Here is a 19516-nt window from a genome sequence, read left to right on the forward strand (position 1 = left end):
CATTGGTGAGGGAGCCCTGGGGACACTGCAGGGCCATGTCCCCACACCAGGCGCTCACAGGACAGTGGGGGAGGCACAGTGGCTTCAGGTTTCTGAGATGCTCACGGGGCTCTGTGGGAGCCCAGAGCAGAGCCCAGCTCTCCCTGGGAAGCACCGAGGGGAGGAGGAGTGGAGTGTGGCCAGGGGGAAGGAGCTGCCAGGCAGGGCTAGCAACTGTGCCCAAGGAAGAAGGCCAGGTCCCCGCCTTGCCCAGGAGTGTGATGGGCTGGAGGAGGGTGTGAGGAGGGGTGTGAGGAGGACTCCCTGCAGGTACAGGAGTCACTGAAGGAGATCAAGAAGGTGGAGAGACTCAGATTTGCACTTGAGGAAATCTGCTCTGGCTGTGAGTAGAGAACAGACCAGAGTGAAGTGAGGCCTCAGTCAGGGAGCCCTGTGTCGGTCTGCTCCCTGCCCCACCCCCCACTGTGGGGACCCCCACACTAAGGGGAGGAGAACTCCAGGTGCCAAAGCCCACCTTTTCTGGGAGAGTATTCATCATTGGCCCCGGGTGGGGCTAAAACTAGAAATCACTCCTCACCCAGGCATTCTGGCCCAGAACAAGGATTTTGTATATATTCATTTATACATAATTCATGCATATAGTCTGTGTCTTAGAAGCCCAGGTCTGAGGGACACTGAGTGACCTGAGAGGAGGGCTCATGCCCAGGCCTCACAGAGCACTAAGCAGCAGAGTGATGATGTGCCAGGGTGCTCGGGGACTGGAAGGGACAGAGGGTCCCCTGAGACCAGAGCTCGGCTCTGTTTTGTTTTTCATTCTGTCCCCACCTCCTAGAACATTAAAGAGTCCATAGGGGACATAATAGCTGTTCAAACATGCATCAGAAACAACATTTTTATTACCAGAAGGAAAATGCCTCTCAAAGAAAAGAAAATTTCTTTAGCCATTATGGAAAAAGGTAGCTATTTTCCTGTGACCACCTGAGAGTGTCAGACATGAATTTCTACACTTGACTCTTCGATGGCTATGTGACAGATGTTACATGATAACGTCTCCAAAAGATCAAGAAGACACATAATCTGTATTTCCCGTTTTTATTTCATTTTTAATTCCAAGCAAGAGACAGGATAGAAGGAGATTGAAAATCTGATTTCATATTTGACTCTAATGAAAAAGAATAAATTGTAACAAAATCTGCTCATAGAGTTATATTATTTAATTATCACTAAAACCTTGGAATAGTTTATTAGTCTCACAATAGCCAGGATCTACATTTAGGTTAAGCACTTCATTTTTGGAAAACTTCAGAAGATAGGTCCTGCATAGGCTAGGCAGCCATGCTTGCTTTATTATTACTGGAAAATCTTGATTACTTTTTCAAAACGTGTCTCATCCATTGGAGGCTTCCTCTGGCTGCCAGGCTGCAGAAACTTCTTCACGGTAGGGACGTTGCTGATTCTGGTTTTCAGGGCCTGCAATGCACAGGAGCAGCCTCAGAGTGGAGCCAAAGACCAGCCCTATCATTAGCACAAGCCGGGGAATCTGAGACCCTCCTAGATGAGGACTCACTGAGTCTCCTCCATCAGCACCAGTGTGAGGCTGGGGAACAGACACCCAGTGAGTCATGAGGATAAGAGGAAGAAAATCCAGCTCACTAGCACTTTCTTCCCTCTCTTCTTCCCTACACACTCATCCTGTGGATTCATGGCTCTTGTGCAACGCAAGGAAGAGGAATGTGTCTGTCAGATATCAGCACAGATACAGTCTACAATCAGGAAAAGCAAAGATATAGGAAAAGTGGGCTGGAACTGAAGAAAGAAAATATGAAAGGGAAACCATAGCCCAATGAAAACCAATTTACCCACCAAGAGTGAGAGACAGAGAGAGAGAGGGGAGACTGTGCAGAGAGAAACACAATGTCTGAAAGTAGGAACAGGAGCCGAGAGGAGGAGACCTGCTCACAGACTCAGGTGTGGAAAGAGAAGGACACACCTGGGTCAAGGGAATCACAGAGAAAAGAGGACAGAAACCATCATGGACCAGGGGCCTGGAGAGAGAGGCTGACCCTGAGTCCCTCTCCTTGTAAAAGACAAATTCCTCTTCTTGGGGCAGCATCCACTCAGATCTCCTCAGCATAACAAGATTCTTTTCATGCCTCAGGCCAGGGCCCAGGAGCTAATTTTGGAGACCTGAGGACAGCAAAGGCCTGGACAATAATGGAGACCCAAGAACCAAATATTAGATTCCAAGATGGGAGATGAGGGCCTTCCGTCCTGAGGGCTGTGAAAGAGATCACCTTCAGCAGAGGGGAGTTGGCCAGAAGGCTGGGGTCAAGCTCTTCGACAGAGTAGATAAGTTCAACCAGCTGAATGCCAGCCCTGCTCAGCGTGTGCCAACCAGGTAGTCTTGTCCGTGGCTCTGCAACACCTGGCGAATTTGAGGGATCAGGTCACGGACACAGGCACAGTCAGGCTGGGCCCCTGCTCCTCCCGGGTCTCTCCAGCCCCACTCTCCCCGTCTGCTGCCTCCCTGGGCGGGTGTGGAGCCTCAGACCTTCTCCACCGGCCCTGACTCAGTGAGACGAAGGGAGGAGTGGGCTCTGCTGTTCTTCCCTTGCTCCTCAGCTGAAGCCCAGGCCACCATGTCCTTCTCCCCTTCCCACATCACTGGGCTCCTGCTGCACCTTGTACTGGGCCAAGGGCTTAGTACCTGCCGTGCCATGTTTCTGTCAGCCCCACATGCTAGTGTGCTGCCCTGAATCTTCAAGATGTGGCCCTTCATCTCTTTCTCTCTTTGTTCCACACTTTTCTTTCTCCTCTGCACCTTGAGAAAAGACTCCATCTTCACGACAGCCTTCTTTAGTCCTGAGCAGACTAGTTCAGAGTCTGCCTTTCTTCTCTCCTCTGTTCTCCTCATTTCCTGCCTATCTCTCTGGGACCTGAAATAAACCTGGGTCACCTTGAACTCACCATCTGCCTTACAACATTCACTCTAACTTCTACTGCAGTTGTGTCTGCCATTAACATTGGTGGAATATGTTCTAATTTGCATGCTGAAGTGTCTGGGGGAACTGCGCTAATGTCTGCAACATGCTTTAAAATGCATCAAAAAATACTATGCTTGATTGCGGAGAGAGGGATGGGGACATATATGATTAAGCTAATATCATAATAAAATGTTAGTTTTTGACTCTAGGTGATGAGTATATGTGACTTCATAGCACATGTCTTTCCACTTGAATGTATGTTTGAATTTTTCATAATAAAATATTGCAGAAAATACGTAATGTTTATTAAAATTATTGCAGCAATATGGAAATCACACGGAAAAAAGAGAAAAAACACACATGGCACCATCAACTAAACATCATAATGTTGTGTCAAATACACTTTCAGCCTATGTATGCATATATAGGTGAGATAAAATATGAAGAATATAATGAAGCATCAAATGCCAGTTTGTGATACGCATCTTTCATTTATGTTGTCACAGGGTCTTTGATTTCCAAGTATAAGTGTCCTCAAACTGCAGTGACTGAGGAGCTTGTCACCATGTGAATATGCCTCAACTCTCAGCACCCCGAGGCCCAGGAGAGTGGCTGTTCTGATTAGTATTAAATTCTTTGCTCCCTGAATAGGACCTGACAGACTAGCGATGAATGGACATTTGTTGAATGAATGAAAGAATGATTTAATGCTTTATATAGGTGAGGGGGCTGGTGTTAATCCTTTTATTTATATATAAGTCTCCTGTATCTCTTACAATCATTTTCTAGTTTCTGATTTTTATTTAGCATGATTTCAGGTAGTTTTGATCTTGAAATGTTCTCCTTTACCTTCAAGGAAAAACATTAACTAAGATATGTACTATGTATAATGATGGAACTTTATTTCCTTAGTTTGCCTGCCTTTCCTCATAAATCTAAGAGCCACGTCCCATAAATTTGTAGATTATTTTCCCTTAACATCTCTTCATCTATCTCGTCCTCTCCATCCACTGCCCCCATCTCTGATTAGATACATCTCACTCATTCCCTGAAACACTACCACATTCTCCCCATGGGCAGCTGGTCTCATGTCTCCCTACACATGGTACCAGAATATTTTCTGATGTGTTGCTTTCATCATATTACTCTTGGAGCAAAAGCCCCTCTATATTGTTCTGCAGGATCTGCTCCAATCTCTAATGTGGCTCTCAGAGCCTTGGGCTCTCACAGCCCAAGCTCTATGACTATGAAATTCCATTGAATAGAGAGTTCTAGACTGGGTCTTAGTAAATTGAAGTTTTGCTGAAAAATTATAACTTGGCTAAATCTGGCACAATTCTTCTTTACAGTGGATTTTTGTAAAATGTCTTGAGAGGCAGGATGCCCCATTAACTAGGATTCAAGAAGCCTCCCTGGAAGTGAGGGTCAATGCCCCAGGAATGCCCAGACACTCTTTCTCTTTCTCCTCTAAGCTCAGTGCCCCTAAGACACCGACCAACCTACTTACTCTTTCAAACGCAGGGAAATAACGATTTGCTGCGCTCTCTTTGATCTGGGTAATCTTGGTACCTTTTTCATTGGGTGGGCTTAAGGGCAAAAGTATGATCATTTCATTCAAATCTGCCACACCTTCTATGTACATATCAATCCTGAAAGACAAAAATGGCCAAAGTGTCAAATGTCTCCTGCCTTAGATGTTATAGTTTAAAAGTGCAAAAGAATGGGGTATCAGGGTGTGGCAAAGGAATTCACTTCCATTGGGTGCGTTTTTATAGGCCAGTCATTCAGCTATGATTTTTACTTAATTTTCGTATTTCATTCGAGAACAAGCTTTTGAGTTAGATATATATCTAAAATTTTTGTTACATACATGACCAAATATAAGGACCGAGAGCATCGGTGACCTGCCCCAAGTCAAAGGCATGAGAGACATTGGAGGAATCACTGCAAGTAACCACTGAGCCTCTAGCTGGGGTTTGCCATCTCTGCTGGGGTTTGCTCTGTGCACAAACTCAGTGTGATTCCCATGGCTAAAGACCTGCCACCTAAGTCACCTCCAGGGAGAGTCCCTGGCACAGCCCTCTCAGCCATGGCCCTCTCCCTCTCCTCTTCTTACACCACCCAGGCCCACATAATGCCCAATGTTGGCAGTTCTTCCAGTGATTTCCCGTAGAAGATGGTTCCACAGCCCTCTCCATGTAGTGTGGCCCAACACTGGCCATGTTTGCATTTCTGAAGACCCCACCTAAAATATCCCCTCATATGGTGCAATTCTTTATACAGTTCCAACCAGCACATATTCAACGTTTTTTTGTGTGTGTGTTCCAAACAGGGCTTCCTATAAGAGTTTTTTAAAAATAAAAGCTGTATTGACATATAATTCCACTACCATAATGTCACCTTTTTTTTTCTTCCTTTTTATTGAGGAAGATTGGCCCTGGGCTGACATTGGTGCACATCTTCCTCTACTTTACATGTGGGACGCCTGCCACAGCATGGCTTGAGAAGCAGTGCATAGGTCTGCACCTGGGATCCGACCCTGTGTACGCCGGGGCCACCAGAGCGGAGTGCGTGAACTTAACCACGAGTCCGTTGGGCAGCCCCTATTGTCACCTTTTTTAAGTGTACAATTTTGTGATTTTTAGGAAAAGTCACAGAATTTTGTACCATTACCATACTCTAATTCCAGAATATTTTCATCCCTTCCAAGTGAAAGGCTGTGTGCTTTCACAGGCGTTCTACCTTCTTCCCTCCCTCCAGCCCCAAGCAGCTACTATACTACTCCCTGTTTCTATGGATATGACTGATCTGGACATTTCACGAAATGGAATCATACAATATGTGCTGTTTGTATTGGGTTTCTTTTATGTGACATAATGTCGTCAAGGTTCATCCATCTTTAGCATGCATCAGGACTTCATTTATTTTCATGGACAAATAATATTCCACTGTATGGATATAGCACCCTCTGTTCATCCATTCTTCACTCGATGGACATTTGTACGGTTTCCACTTTTTGAAGATTATGAACAACACTGTTATGAGCATTTGTGTACAAGTGTTAGTGTGGATTATATTTTCAATTCTCTTGGGTATATACCTATTAGTAGAATTGCTGAGTCATATGGTAACTCTATGTTTAACTTTTTGAATAACTGCCAAGAACAGTTCCTTACATGGTTTTAATTTTAATCATGTGATCCCATCACAACCAGGAGACACCTTAGATATGGTTGTATTGAATAAATCTGGCTGCTTCAGTCCTGTATCAAAATGTTTGATATAACCCGAGCATCTTGGGTTCAACCTCTGCTAACCCTTGTCAAATGGCCTGTCCATATAACTGGGTCACGAGTTAGGGTACTGGCTATCATCTGGCAAATTCTGGAATACAAGAAGCAGCTCATTTGGGTCCTTCCCTTCCCCAGCCTTATCCTCCAGACCCTCAGACACTGAGTCCCTTGTCTCTAGCTGTGGGCTGGTGTTCCGCTCCTAAAGGTCTGAGAACCTGGAGTCATGACTCCACCATCCTCCCAGCTTCTTAGTTCATCAGGGTTTGGAGACCTCTGTCACTGTGCCCTATCCATGGGCCACATCCTCTTCTATAATCCCACTTGCTTGAATCCACTGCAGGTTTCCTGTCCCTCATCCTCCGAGGTCTCTGCTGTACTGGACCTCAGTCTAAACCACCAAGGCCACACTGCTGGTGGTCTTGATCACCCTGACACATTCAAGCTCCCTCAGGGAAGGACCTACATTGTTCCTATTAACTGTTGATGAAAGAGCAGGAAAAATACCGTACAGGGCTCTCTCCTTTATGTCTTTCCCATAGAGGTTGTATTTGGCGGCAATGTAGCTGAGAATGGCTCTGCATTGCACCAGCTTCATCCCATCAATTTCGACCATTGGCACTTGCTGGAACATCAGACTCCCGTCTTTTGAAAGAAGAAAAGGAAAAGTAGAGTGAAATGTTTTATGGATCACACTTTCAGGATGAAAAACTCTTTGTTGAAATGACTGAAGATATAAAAAGAAACAAAAAATTATTACCTGGGAACTTTTCAAAGGAAATAGCACTTGTTTTTACCTTCCTGTAATCCTTTTCAATCTGCCTTTACTTTTAACCTATTATTTCATTTATCTTTGTGTTTCCCATCCAGATACATGGGAGGTCCTTGGATTTTGGTTTTGATTTCTTTCCACAGATATTTGAGGAATAAGTTGGGTGAGGTTGCAACATGGCCACCAGCCGGTTGACATCTCAGTTGGGCAGTTCCCAAAATAAGCTATGGGTTCATGGCATAAGGCCAGTACTAAGAGAGATTTCTCCAGAGGGTGTTTTGTATGCTCTTCAAATCCCACCATTGGTGAGTGTGTGCAGGGGACCCTGTGTCCCACCCCACTGCTGCTGGCCCTCGCTCTTTCTCTCCCTCCTCACAGGCTCCCCTGGCCTTCCAACTAACTCAAGGCCATCTTGTTATCTGAGTCTATAATACACTAGGACATCACCTTGTCAACCGATCAGAGAGAAGAATTCAAGGCAAGTGCGGGGCCTGTTTCTCCTCTTTGACTCTAACGCATGTGTTTGCTGTCCTTGCTAGGAGGGCTGTGGGGTCCTGAGCTGCTACAGCTCAGTCACTGGGCAGAAAAGCAGGAGAGGCAAAGAGAGGGATCCACAGGGCCTGGGGGATGGTCCTGGAGCAAACACTCACAGAGTTCCAGCCCTTCCTGCCCTGAGCGAGTTACCAAAGCTGCTCAAGGAGCCCCAGCCCTGACATTTGCACCACTTCCCTCCCTCTCCCTGGCCCCCAGCTCCCAGGGTACACACACATAGGCATTGCCCGGGGTTAAAACCCCAACACATGACTTCTACTAGATACTCTCATCAGAGGCAACTAGATACTTGGTCTTACCATTTCTCAGCTTTTCCAAGTCGTCTGGAGTGTCTATAAACTTCTCTTCAAACTGGAAAGCAGAAACAGTCAATGAGTTCTTGTTCTTTCATTCCACAGCATTAAGGAACTTTTACACTTGAATGGCCCCTGTCTGGTGCATGATGAGGAGAAGGGAGATTCCTGAGCTTGGCAGGGTACGCAGAGGAGTGTGATCAGGGCCGCTGGGAATTTAGATGAGAGGCGTCAGGAAAGAGCACGGGTTACAGCAGTGACAGCTCACTCTTGCAGTTTCAATTCACCTCCACCCTCTTTCCAGCTCTGTGGATGGTTAGGTGGTGACCGGGGAGGGGATGTCATGGAGGGAAGGGACTGGGAAGTTCTTCTAGTTATGGAGTTTGGGTATCTCAGGGAAGCCTGTCTCTCCACATGGGATCAGGACAGTTCATTGTGTGTCCCCCAGCATGCCGTATGCCAGGGGGCAGTGACCCTCTAAGACGCTGCCACCAGAGGCCTCTGCTGTCTTTGACACCACTCCATCCCACAAGGCCCCACATTGTATAAAATGAGTGCTGGTTGCTGCACAGCTTTAATTCTTTCAAAACAGAATTTCCTTTCCTGGAAAATAGTTCACACACTAGGTTAGGGTAACCAATTTAAGGAAAGAAAAAGAGTTACCAAACAGTTTTTTCTTTTTAACCAAGAAACTTTGGTCTCTGATATGACTCCCTGGGCTTGAACATCATTTCTTGCATGTACTCACCTCTTGATCTTGGACATGTTACTGAATCCTTCTGTGTCTCAGTGTCCTCATCTATAAAATGGGTATAGTTATGGTGTCTATGTTAAACATTGGCGTTAAATCCATAAGGTATGCAAAGGCCTTGCACGGTACCACGTACACACTAAGTGCTCAATAAACACAAGTTGTCAGGTTTTCTAAAGTTGATCGCTGTTTCATCACATCATCCTTTTTTTTTTCTATTTAAAGCAACCTAAGGTTGGTGAACATAGACTTTGCCCTTGACCTACACTCAATATTTACATGTTGGTGTATATTATCCCTTCTCCTGAGGTGAGTCTTTGTGGTTGGAATGGCAGCCAACAGCAAGGGTCTCTCAATATGACCAGAAACTCTGAGTATTGGTGGGGTTTTTAATGCAAATATGAAAATCAGTAATTATATAATCCTGCAGTTTACTTAATTGGCAGAATCTATCAAACCAAAAGTCAAAAGAGACAGGAAAATGGATTTCAGTGTTGATACAATTTGGTTCCACTCTTGGCTCTGCCTCATAATAGCTGTGTGATCTGGGCACAGTCACTTCACATCTCCAGGCCTTAGTTTCCTCATCTATGAAATGGAGGTAGAACATTTCTTAAGCAGAATGTGTTGTGTTTTAAAATGCATGTTACAGGACCTTGTCCATATAAACCACGTAATAACTAGTAGTGGCGTTTGCAGTGGCTATGATAGTTTAAAGGGGTTCTTGATGGTAAAAAGTTAGGAATTTGGGGCTTTCTAGCTCATCCAGTGAACAGTTTACTGGGGGTCTACATGATTCCACAGGGTCAGTCTACAGACTACAGACAGTGAGGTGTGGGTGCAGTAATTCATAAATCACCCATTTCAAGGCAAACATAAGTGATGGTGGTGGTCTTCACAGCAGGGTGGCCGAGGTGGGGTGGGATTTGGTAGTGAGGTGGTGTTTGTGAGGCTAGTGGAGACGGATGGGATGGTGAGGGTCAGCCTTTAGTCACAGAGAACCCAGAAGCCCTGACCAAGAGCCTCTGGTAAGTCCTTGCCCCACCACCCTCTTCAGTCAAGCTGGGGTGGAGAAGAGGAAGCCTGGATGCTCTCAGCATCTCCCCCTGCTTCCCCCTCCTGTGCTGAGCTCATCCTGCCCCAGGACTCTGAACACATCCCTGAACCCAAAGCTGACGCTGGACACAGTGAAAACGGGTTATTGATTCACAGAGAGAAATGACCTGGAATGGCACTATTTGGATGTTTTGTGTACTTGTTTCTTCACGAAATTGAGAGAGGACCAGGCTAAAGCCCCATGCACCCATGGAGCAATGGAGAAAGTGTAATCCCAGACTTCATTAAACGTGGTGTTATGAGCCTGAAGAGAGCCCACTAGAAGTTCCTGTCACAGGGCACCGCCCCATCTGGAACTCTGCTTTTCTGCTCCCACCTGAGGGAGAAGATGTCCTGAGTCTGTCCATGACCCCCTCCCCATGAAAACCTCCCAGCATTGCTTTTCCTTCTGTTCTGGACTGAGAAGTGTTTTCTCAGTGACAAATCTAGAGGGCAGCACTCAACAGAGTCCCAGGGAAACCTACCAGGTTTCCCCTGGGAATATGGCATTTTGACACTGTAAATGCTTAGGTGTCCTCCTAGATGCTCCCCTCTCTCCTTTTAATCACCTCCAGTGTGCAACCTCACTAGAATGTAAGCCGCCTGAGGACAGGGCCTGTGTCTGTCTTGTTCATCCAGGTATCCCTAGCACCTAGCACAGGCCCTGGCCTTTAACCATGCTCATCAATATCACTACTGAGTGAGTGTATTACATCTTTCACAGACAGTTTGTGGCAATCAGTTCTTCCCCATATTTCTGGTCCATGGTTTAACTTTAATTACATTTATTTTCTAATATTTTGTATTTTTATCTTATTATGGAAATCTCTAGCATGCATAAAAATCAACAAAAAGTACAAAGATCCTTTCACCTAGCACCAATAATTATCAACTCCAGCCAGTCTCCTGTCATCTATATGCCCATCATCTCCCTCTCTGGTAATAATTTGAAGGAAATCCAAGATGTCATATATTTCATCTTTCCATGCTTCTATGTGTATCTATAAAACATAAGAACTATTTTAAAAATAACCTCAGTGCATTATTACACCTAAAATATTAACAATAATTCTTTATTATCACCTAATACGCAATCAAGTTCACATTTATCTGTTGTATAATGTCAGAAATGATATTTAACAACTTTTTAAAATCCAAATCCAAATAAGGCCCACAATTGTGATTAGTTTCTTAACTTTATTTTAATCATTTATGCTCTTCAATGACAAGAAATTTTAAGAATATATTAGGTCAAATCTGTTCATCTCTGAATTACTTCATTTTTTTTTAATGCAAAACACTTGACAAGTCATTTAGTAAGGATAGACGCCTAGCTTATGTGAGAAAGGACTTTGTTAGTCAATTTTAGATCCAACTTAAAGATGAGTGAACTCAGAACCCACCTCTACCCCAGCTGCAGCCAGGAGCCACCGGATGACTCCATTCTGCCTCATCCATCGAAGTAGTGAAGCTTGGGCTTCCCTGCCATGACGCAGTCTCCTGATTTCTCTAAACCTGAATGAGTGAATGAATGAATGAATGAATGAAACCACAGAAGCAAAAATGCACTTTATGATACATGGTTGAACAACACCAATAATGCTGAAGAAGGATATGCCTGCTTCATGGCAGTCGGAAGAGTCCTGGAACATCTTCCTTCGCCCAAAATCTCACCCTCAGGAGGCAAGCCCAGGAAATGGCACCAAACCACTCTCCAGTCTCCACTGGGTACAGTTTGGTGGTCTTGGCAGGCTAATATGTGAGAGTCTGTGGAAAGGATGAGTGCGTGGGTATTAGGGGGAGGGAGAAAGATTAGAGAACTAATATTTATTGAAAACCTCCTCCTAATGATCCTGACAGAATGCTAACCCCTTTCGATACATCATATCTTTAATCTTCATAAGAGACCCATGAAACAGTTATTATCTCCATTTTTCAGTTAATGAAACTGAGGTTCAGAGGTTAGTTAAATGACACGTCCACAGTCACACTCCAGGGAGTGGTAGACATGGAAATCCACCCCCAGGATAGAGGGAGGGCAGGGCTGGACCCCGCACAGATGCGGGCCCTGGGAGCCTGTGAGGGGCATTGACACCAGAGGACTTCTCTGACAGCGAGGGGGAAGAGAGAGCAGAGTTAACGCTGCATATGTTCAAAGGCTGAAATTAGGGCTCGGACTCGCTTAACTGTAGCTCAAGTGCTCCTAATTCTTCCCACAGACATAAGATGCTGATTCCTTCCTGTTTTTGGAATTCTTCATTCTACTTCTACTTGGTGCATTTTATAATCTAGAAAAGAAGATGTTACTGCATCGTCTTTGCAGTATATGGAGTGGAACTAGCATTTGTTCAATGTCTGTTATACGATGGGCGAGCTCACTAATTTATCTCCATTTAATCCTACAAAAATCACCTGAGGTGGGTCTGTTATCACTCTCCCTTTACAGCTGGGGATACTGAGGTTTCTAGAGTAACATCCCCAATGGAGGTGGTGGACCGGGGGTTCGAACCCACTTCTATGTGAAACCAAAGTCTAGGACTCATTTTCTGTATTAGCGTTTTTCAAAACATGCGTGACACTCCTTCAGTGGATTGTGAAATCCACCAATTTTTAAAATGAAATAGAAGACAATAGAAACTCTCCGAGTGCACTCTATGGAGACGAGGTTAGGATCATCTCAAGAGTTTCAGCTTCAGTCAGATGTGTGTTGCACATGTGGATGTGTGCACACTCATTTGGTCAACTGATAGTGAGAGAAACATTGGTGGTGTCCAATCAGCAAAATTTGAAATCCCTTGTTCTACCCCACGCTGTGTGGGTGGTCGACATAGAGGGAACCGGAGGATGAAACTCAACGGCTCCCACAGTGGACACGACTAGTTCCTCATGGGTGTGAATGGAAGCACACGGGACTGGTTACAAGAGGGAGTCCCAAAGCCAGGACTGAGGGAGGAACAGTTGCATTTTCCATCCAAATCCCAGGCTCTGTTTAGAAAACACGAAGATTCTTCCTGCAAAATTTCATTGTCGTGTAGTTTGGGACAAAAATATACTTCTCATTGCCCAGGAGCTATATCTCCGAAAAAGTGTCTGTGACTTGAATTTTAGATATCAAAATGCTTTCAATATGCACATTTTTGATGGGGACTCGATAATCTAACCTCTGGAAAGTAAAAAATCCTTTGGAAACATATTTTATCAACCAACTGTCTCATAATGGGAGATATTGGAGTTTGTACTTTCTCATCACGGGAGGTGGAGGTGCTGGGATTGAGCAGAATGGAGAGGAGACTAAAGCCGGCACTGAGGCGGGAAGTGTGTGCCGTGGACTAGAGTTCACAGAGCCAAGTGACTCACACCTCACACTCAGCTCCTTTCCCTTTCACTGAGGATCCTGTTACAAAGGGAAAGGAACTCTTATGTTCGATAATATTTTATCATAGCTCTCTTCCTCATAAACAACTTTCCTTACCTCCCCACTAGGAGGTTTCCAAAGGCCTGGTCCAGACTGGGGCCAAAGTTATCCTAAACGTTTGCCTGGTCAGCAGAAAATGAGAACTAGAGAGATTCGATGAATTGCCAAAGTCACACACGTGTGTTCCTGATTTACATTCACTATCCAACAAGTGTGTCTACCCTCGACCACAACCCCGGGAAGTAGCTTCTCACATCCTGTTCTAAAGAGGAGGAAACTGAAGGTCAAAGACGCGCAGCAGCTTTCCTAGGCTCACACGCTGTGTCCTCTGATTTCAGGGCCACGTCATTTCAGGTTTCACCCCACCATGGAACACTCAGGCGCTCTCTATGCTTCTCTCTGAAACTCTTGTTTACTTTTCCCGTTCGGAATCTATTAGCCAACTAAGGGTTGAATGGGAGAGAGAGAGGGAAGCAAGGAATTCTTGAATTCCTTTCTCTTAGCTGATTTTTAGGGGCTTGATAAGAAGAAACATTGATAGAAGCATGCCTTGCTTTACTTTCAAATCCTAATTTTACTGAGTAAATTGAAGACTACTCTCTATATTTTACCCTAATAGGGAAGTAGGCTCATACTCATCGAAAGGCATTTATCCTATGATAAATCCAGAAGTAAACTAAAGGAATGAGGTCTGGGGGTCCTAATCACAGCAGGTCTCAGCAGAGAGAAGGAGACTTGGAGCCCAGTCCCAGCTCCTTTCCTCACGAGGATCAGAACCTTGGGCGGGTAGTTGCATCTCTGCACTGCAATTTTCTCTTCTGAAAATAGATTGATCTCTACTCTTGAGGGCTGTTGAGAAAGTCAAATGAGATAATGTACATAAAATTCATTATAGGAATCAGCAAATGCAAGCTCCCTCCTGCTCCCAGATCCTGGAGATGAATGAGTCTGAACACACTGGCTGGCACCTGTATATTTTTCTTCTATTTGTCTGGGTGTCATTCTGTCCGTCTGTCTAACTATCTTCTATCTCTTGACAGATAGAGCTCCAGTAGGAATAAGATTAGATATAGTGTATATAAGTATATATCTATGTCTATATATCCAGAGTTTTATCAAATGTCATATAAAGGCTCATTTTGTTTAGCTCTTGTGGAAAGATTAGTGATTTTCACTGGTTGTTTAACCTGGATTGCAAGATGTTTTTGGTGAAGGTTCAGGGTTCTGGCACATCATTAAACAAGACCTTGCATAACCCCAACACTGCAGCAGATCCCTGGTTCTGCCCCTGGACCCTGCACCCCACGTACCTTTCTCCTCAGGCCCGCCCCTTTCTCCCTGATCCAGGCACACTGGACTCCTTCCTGTGCCCAAGCCCCCTTTGCATGGGTCCAGCAACTGGAATGGGAGACCCACGGCTTCTCTCTCCAGCTCTTCACAGCCCTCGTGTGGGTCTCACAGTCGCCACTTGATGAAAATGATCACGTCTCTTCAGTGGTGTCTTGCTTACCTGGAACGCACACATTTCTCTGGTCCTTCTCTGACACCATGTCTCTGCTTCCATGTAGGTGTATTTCTTTCTTTTAAAAAGTTTCCTTCAAACTTCTTCAACTAACACTCCTGGAGCAGTTTCCAGTGCTAAGAAATGATGGCTGGTCAGGAACAGGATCCGAGCCTGATCTGGTCCCTGACCTACAGGGCTTTAAGTCTAGTCAGAAAAACAGGTTTGTGGACAACAGACAGAGCACAAGGCCCCAGCAGGGACTTCACTTTGAGTGGTTCCAACTCAAGAATCACGATTCTCTCAGCCAAGCAAGTCAGCGCGAGGTGAGGAGCTGCCAGGCTGAGGAAGCTGAGGGCGCTGCTCCGCGGCCCAGGGCGCTCCTGCCTCCCAGGCAGCACCCAGTCCCCAAGCTCCGTGCCTCTCTACCCCACGTGGCTGCCTTCCTCCCCTTCAAATGAGGACCCCGCCTCAGCCCTGACAAACCTTGCTCTCGGTAGCATCCTGCCTAGTGCTTTTCCTCATTGCCATTTCAATATCTTCTCCCATAGGTACTAGAGTTTTTCTGGTGAATTCTGTTATGTTCTAATAGCTCCAGGATTTTCACATGATCTCCCTGAACCTCTCCATCTCTCCTGTATGAGACCTTTCCTTTTTTCCCCCGATATTAATGCTTAGCATGGTTGACTCTTACATTCTGATTTGAATGATTTGTCCATTCTAGCTTGGCGAGTTCCTGTGCTTTGTAAATTCTCATTCTGTGCTCCTGTGATTCTCTAGTTTTCCCATCGAGACTTCCTGAGTTGGGGAGTTTGAGAAGTCATGTTGCCCAGGGAATCTTAACAGGGGGTGATTTTGTCCCTCCCACCCCGGAGGACACTTTGCAATCTCTGGAGACATTTTCCTTGTCAAAACCAGGAGGGAGGTGCTTCATGCCTTTGGTACAGAGCAGTGAAGCCTCTGACATGGAGTGGGGCGATGGCTCGATTTTCATCAAATGCTTCTTACCACACTTACTCATTATGTATTTTATCCACTTTTGTTTTTCATCCACCATGTTATCCTAACAGACACATCGATTGGATATTTACTTGGAAATACCTTACATTTGATTGCAGTTGGCTATTTTATCTGTGTCATCTTTCCAGGATAATGGTTTTCTGAAAAATACATTTTTTTGAACATGGAATAATTCTTCTCTATCCTTTTGCGCCTCTCATTCATTTGACTGTGCAGCTGCCACCAGCACTAGGATGAACTTGACCCCCACGCTGTGTTCTTTCTACACGTACAGAGTGAAATGAGAGAAAAAGTGCGAGTAGAGTATCGAAGAAATGATGATTTCATGTGAACCTGTAAACAAACTATCATTGTAGGTATCTGAAAGGTGTATAGATTGCAAATTTGAGGAAAAAATATGTTAACACTCCCCTCAAGTACATTCACTAAAACTAATTAAATGCACATTTCTATAAGAGATATTTTTTAACTAAAAAAAAGGCCAACAGACAGGACAGCCCCACAACAAAGCATTGCCCAGCCATAGTGTCCACAGGGCCACACTGGGAAACCTCCAGCCGCTGTCGAGTTGCCCTGAGTTGGCTGAACCCCAGAGAGAGAAGGAGACGTGTCTGCAAGCTAATTCAGCAAAAGCTGAACTAAAATCGAGTTCTGCTGACCTTCGGACTAATTTATTCCTCTTATAATCAGTCTTAATATTGAATTTTCACAGCTGACATAGTATTACAGTATCACATCTCACAACTGCTCTGTGTCAACCACTTCTACAGAGAGAGTAACCTGGGCACAAACTCCCACACTCTCTCTTGCACTGGGAAGATTCTCGGATTGTCTAAAATCATATGATTCTTTTTTCTCCTCCTATCTTTAATTTTTCTCATATCTAGATTTTCATGCCCTAGTGTTCTAAATCCTTCATTTTCACATTTCTGTAAAGATGTTTCCAACAGCAATTGAATAAACAACTCTTGAACTGACCCCTAAGCACAGCAAGAAGTCACCATGTGAGTCTAAAACTGATTTTTCTTGTGCTGAGGACACATTTTAAAGTATTTTTCTGGTGACCTAGAGGTGAGGATGTGAGGCAATGTAAGAAGATTTATAAAATCAGTACTGACCTTATTAAAGTCTGTCTCCCGCGTGGCTCAGCAAATCAATACCAACCCCTCAGGTGTTCATAAGCTGTTTTTATAATGGAATAACTCCTGCCTGTGACAAGGGTGAAGTCCAGTTAAGGACAAGCCACTCCTACAGAGTTCAGGGCCAGGGGTTCCATGCTAGATGGGAAGAAAAATGACAGGTCATCCTCTTATCACAAGCAACTATTAATATATTCCTTTTCAAGGTTGGCAATTAAAAGATTAAACAAAAAATTTTTGGAGGGGCCGGCTCCATGGCTTAGCGGTTAAGTGTGCGCACTCCACTACTGGCGGCCCGGGTTCGGATCCCGGGCGCACACCGACGCACTGCTTCTCCGGCCATGCTGAGGCTGCGTCCCACTTACAGCAACTAGAAGGATGTGAGACTATGACACACAGCTATCTACTGGAGCTTTGGGGAGAGAAAAAAAAGGAGGACTATTCGCACTAGATTTAGCTCAGAGCTGGTCTTCCTCAGCAAAAAGAGGAGGATTAGCATGGATGTTAGCTCAGGGCTGATCTTCCTCACAAAAAAAAAAAAAAATTTTGGAGGTCTGGACTCTCTCTGGCAGTCAGTGGGGTACAGCTTTCTGAAGAAACTTACTGTGAAGTTTTCATGAATTGGATGCAAGGACAGAGGTTGGTGAGAAACCTCTGTCATGAGAAGCAGGGAGCTGCTATCAGTATGGGCAAGCAGGTCTTGGGAATACTTTTTATATTGGGTCACAGATAAAACACAGGACACCCAATTAAATGTGAGTTTCAGAGAAATAATAAATAACTTTTTAAGTATAAGTGCATCCTAAATGTTGTATCCATCCTATGTAGCCATCCCCTGCTTCACATACTGTGAATAATTTTTTTCATCTATACCCTGTAGTGGGTGGTAAGGTGGCCTCCTAAAAATACAAATCCATGTCCAAAAACCTGGAATCTGTGAATGTGACCTTATTTGGAAAAAGGGTCTTTGCAGATGTTACTAAGTTAAGGAACTTGAGATGAGATCATTCGGGATTATGCTGGTGGCCCCTAAATCCAAGAACACATATCCTTATAACAGAAGAGAAGACCCAGACATTTAGAGGGTGAGGGGAGGTGAAGATGGAGTCAGAGGTTGAAGCGACGTGGCCAAGAGCCAAGGCGAGCAAAGAATGCAAATAGCCACCAGGAGCTGGAAGAGGCAGGGAAGGATTGTCCCCTAGAGCCTCTGGAGGAAGTGCAGCCCAGCTGACACCTTGATTTTGGACTTTCAGCCTTGAAAAGTGTGAGAGAACACATTCTGTTGTTTTAAACCACCTGGTTTGTAGTAATTTGATACAGCAACCACGAGAAACTAACATATACCTTCACCTATGGGCCCACGACCAGGGTATTATTTTGAAGCAAATCTTAGACAGCATGTCACTTCATATATCAAAAATTTAGTATGTTAGGGGCTGGCCTGCTGGCGTAGCACTTCAGTGCGCGCGCTCCGCTGCGGTGGCCTGGGGTTTGCAGGTTCGGATCCCAGGCGCCCAGCGACGCACCGCTTGTTAGGCTATGCTGTGGCGGCGTCCCATGTAAAGTGGAGGAAGATGGGCACGGATGTTAGCCCAGGGCCAGTCTTCCTCATAAAAACGAGGAGGATTTGCATCGGATGTTAGCTCAGGCTAATCTTCCTCACAAAAATAATTTAGTATGTTAATCTCTAAAAGGTAAGAACTCTTTCCCTAAAGATAATCAGACTAGTCCCCTATCACACAAAAGTAGTTTAATTCCTTTATTTCATTAAATATTCAGCATTCTAATTTCCCACATTGTCTCATGAAGGTTTCCTTAGAGTTGGTTTACTTGCGTCAGGATCCAGCAAGGTACACACACTGCATTTGAGTGATGGGATTAACATATTCTGAAGACATGGGTGAGGGAATACCGATGTCAGGCAGGTGGGAGTGTGAGGGGAAGTGTGAGGAATTCCCAAAGCCAGACTTGAACCTTTAGATCACCGAGGTGTGCGTGGAGTTGTGTGCGGTGTTATTACCGTAGGTGAGGGAGCCCTGGGGACACTGCAGGGCCATGTCCCCACACCAGGAGCTCACAGGACAGTGGGGGAGGCACAGTGGCCTTCAGGTTTCTGAGATGCTCACGGGGCTCTGTGGGAGGCCAGAGCAGAGCCCAGCTCTCCCTGGGAAGCACCGAGGGGAGGAGTGGAGTGTCCGGGGGGGAAGGAGCTGCCAGGCAAGGCTAGCAACTGTGCCCAGGCAGGAAGGCCAGGGCCCCACCTTGCCCAGGAGTGTGATGGGCTGGAGGTGGGTGTGAGAAGGGATGTGAGGAGGCCTCCCTGTAGGTACAGGAGTCACTGAAGGAGATCAAGAAGGTGGAGAGACTCAGATTTGCACTTGTGGAAAGCCACTCTGGCTGTGAGTAGAAAACAGACCAGAGTGAAGTGAGGCCTCAGTCAGGGAGCCTTATGTCTGTGTGCCCCCTGCCCCATCCCCCACTGTGGGGACCCTCACACTAAGGGGAGGAGAACTCCATGTGCCAATGCCCACCTTTTCTGAGAGAGTATTCATCATTGGCCCTGGGTGGGGCTAAAGCTAGAAATCACTCCTCATTGGGCACTCTGGCCCAGAACAATGATTTTATGTATATTCATTTATACATAATTCATACATATAGTCTGTATCTTGGAAGCCTGGGCCTGAGGGACACTAAGTGACCTGAG

At 45.3% G+C, this 19516-nt stretch overlaps 1 pseudogene; it reads right to left on the bottom strand.

Annotated features, from left to right (window-relative positions):
* Nucleotides 1–1350: 1350 nt before the first annotated feature.
* Nucleotides 1351–11226, bottom strand: LOC101405400 (glutathione S-transferase alpha M14-like; annotated as a pseudogene).
* Between the last annotated feature and the right edge of the window lie 8290 nt (nt 11227–19516).

The sequence above is a fragment of the Ceratotherium simum genome, chromosome 13 (assembly GCF_057802395.1).
Source record: "Ceratotherium simum simum isolate JZ-2026a chromosome 13, ASM5780239v1, whole genome shotgun sequence".
NCBI lineage: Eukaryota > Metazoa > Chordata > Mammalia > Perissodactyla > Rhinocerotidae > Ceratotherium > Ceratotherium simum.